General features: G+C 39.7%; 1 pseudogene; it reads right to left on the reverse strand.

Annotated features, from left to right (window-relative positions):
- Window positions 1–253: 253 nt before the first annotated feature.
- Window positions 254–353, reverse strand: LOC137208286 (U6 spliceosomal RNA; annotated as a pseudogene).
- Between the last annotated feature and the right edge of the window lie 2,562 nt (window positions 354–2,915).

A 2,915-nucleotide genomic window follows, 5' to 3' on the forward strand; every position in this document is an offset into this window, starting at 1 on the left:
AAATATCCAGAGCGCAAAAAGAGATAAGAGTACGTTTATGTCCATTAGGCAAAGCATGATCTTCTTCCTAAAATCTGATAATGATAAAATACACAAAAAGAAAATTACAGGCACATATCACAAGTGAATATGGATAGGAAAAGCTTAAATAAAATCCTCACTCTAAAAAGAAACTTGTCTTACTTTAACTCTTTAGTTGGTTTTTCTTTTTTTCTGGTTAACAGCTTCATTGAGATATAATTCTTATGCCATAAAAAATATAAAACACTTTATGAATTTATCCTTGCACAGGGGCCAGACTAATCTTCTCTATGCCGTTCCAATTTTAGCATAGGTGCTGCTAAACAGAGCACAAGAGATGATAACTTCATAAGTTAAGTTGAAATAAATTATGAAGGATGGTCCGTTTGTACATTATAGAAATAAATAACCATTGGACAAAACTAATATAACTCAAATCAAAGGGAAAATATCATCTGGAGAAAACATTCACAGCAAATATAACAAAGGGTTCATGTCTATGTTATGTAAAGAACTTATACATATTGATGCCAAAACATTAAGTCCCCAATACGTAAACTAGCCAAAAACTAGAGAAGACAATTCATAAAAACAGAAATACTACTAGTAAACAAGCATCTGGGAAAACATTCAACTTCTCTTGTAATCAAAGAAATGCCCCCTCAAATAATGTGGTAGCATATTACACTCACTACATTAGAGGAACTTTAGAAACTATCCAGAATTACAACACTGCAGTAAAACCAGTCCCCACACGTGCCATATAAATTGATATCAACTCTTGGCAATACATATCAGGAACCATCTTAAAAGTCCATAATATCCCTTTATCCTAAGGATATTTTAAAGAATAAAAATTAAAGCTACATGAGATGTTCATTGCAATGTCACTTTAACAGCCAAAATAAATAAATGAAAGACCACCTAAATCCAACAACAAGAAGATTATTAATGAAAGGCTAAAAATGACTGTTTAGGGCTTCCCTCGTGGCACAGCAGTTAAGAATCCGCCTGCCAATGCAGGGGACATGGGTTCGAGTCCTGGGCTGGGAAGATCCCACATGCCGTGGAGCAACTAAGCCCGTGCGCCACAACTACTGAGCCTGCACTTTAGAGCCCATGAGCCTCATCTACTGAAACCCGCACGCCTAGAGCCCGTGCTCCGCAACAAGAGAAGCCACCACAATGAGACGCCCGAGCGCCACAATAAAGAGGAGCCCCCGCTAGCCGCAACTAGAGAAGGCCTGCGTGCAGCCACAAAGACCCAACTCAGCCAAAAATAAATAAATAAATTTATTTTAAAAATAAAAATAAAAATTACTGTTTAGAACTATAATAAAAACTACACTTTATCAAGCACCCTCATATACACAACTCCTTTCAGTCCTCAAGGGTGCCAGGAGGTGGGAAGGAATCACACTAACCGAGACTCAGAAAAATTAAGTGATTTGCACAAGTGACTCTCAAACACTTGCTACCAAATTCCAGGCTCTCTCAATGTTAAAGTGGGTGGTTGTGAATATCTGCTCTGAGCCTCAGTTTTCTTGTCCAGCAAATAGGGCTAATAAGAATACCTAAAGAGTAGTTAAGAGAATCCAATGAAGCTCTTAAATGGCTGTGAACTCTTAGCACAGGGTATGGTACACAGTAGCACTCAGTAAATTTTAAGAATAATGATAATACAAAGTTGTATCAATTCAGTACGATTACAGCAATGTAAATATGTCTGCAAGCAGATGAGGACCAGAAAGAGGAAGGAATAATGCAAATGCATGCTGCAAAAGCAAGGCAAGAGCAAAAGAATCACTTTTCTTTTTGGAATTATTTTGGTTTTAGTACAATAAGTCGAAATCTGGAGAGAAAAAGAATATACCAAAATCTCCTAAAAAGGAATTGGCATCTTTGGAGGAGCCGCATATTAAATCTGGGATCACTGCCTCTAGGACACTTGAAATAATAAACTCAGCATATATGCCCCCTGGAGACGTCACATGGTGTGAGGAACTGGCCAGCGGATGGCGCTGTTTCACTTACCCAAGAGACCAAGGAAGCATTTATTGGCCTCAATAATATATTAGTGCTAGTTGTTCGGTCTTCCTTAAAGATTAATTCTTTTTTTTTTCCTTTTTTTCCTTCTTAAAACTGAGGCTCAGAAGCATCTCAAACAAATCTCCATGTAGTTGGGAAATAGATCCAAGTCCACTCCTGATGAACAGCAACATCCCAGGAGAGATGCTTTGCAGTAAGGAAGGTCATCTGCAGGGCCAAGGAGAATGTCGTTACCTCTCCCTTTGGTCCTGTGACTAGAAGCTACCATCAGTGTTCAGCAAAGACTTAGCTGGTGTTAGCCCCCCAGGTTTTTAACCTACAAACTGGGAACAATTCAAACCACCAGACAGATAGTTTTCAGAGTAATGAGGGAAAAAGCTAGAGGTGTCCCTTGGCTTTTCCTCCCAAAAGTCAGCAAGGCCTGAAAATCTCTACTACAAGGGCATAGGTAGAAAGTAACTCCACTCTCAGCGTCTACATTGTGACAGGCTTGTAAAGGACAGGTAGGAACTGGTGTAGCTGTGGTATAGAAATGAAGTCGATCCAGGCTGTGGTCTTGAGCTTGAATCGTCAGCAACTGCCTACATGAGTCAGAACTTATGCAGTTGGTATATGAGCTCCAATAAAGGAAGTGACAGCTCAGCAAAGGATATAAATTCAGAAGAGAAATGTCAGGGGATGACACAGAACCCAGCATGACCAGAGGCTGAATCACACAGAGCTCAGACTCAGGTCCAAACAACACTCCCCTACTTGGGATGTCAAATAGGCATCTCAAATTTAATATGTCAAACACCAAGCTCCAAGTCTTTGCCCTCACCTGCTCTGCCCACAGCCTTCCCGTC

The sequence above is a fragment of the Pseudorca crassidens genome, chromosome 15, assembly GCF_039906515.1.
Source record: "Pseudorca crassidens isolate mPseCra1 chromosome 15, mPseCra1.hap1, whole genome shotgun sequence".
Classification (NCBI taxonomy): Eukaryota; Metazoa; Chordata; class Mammalia; order Artiodactyla; family Delphinidae; genus Pseudorca; species Pseudorca crassidens.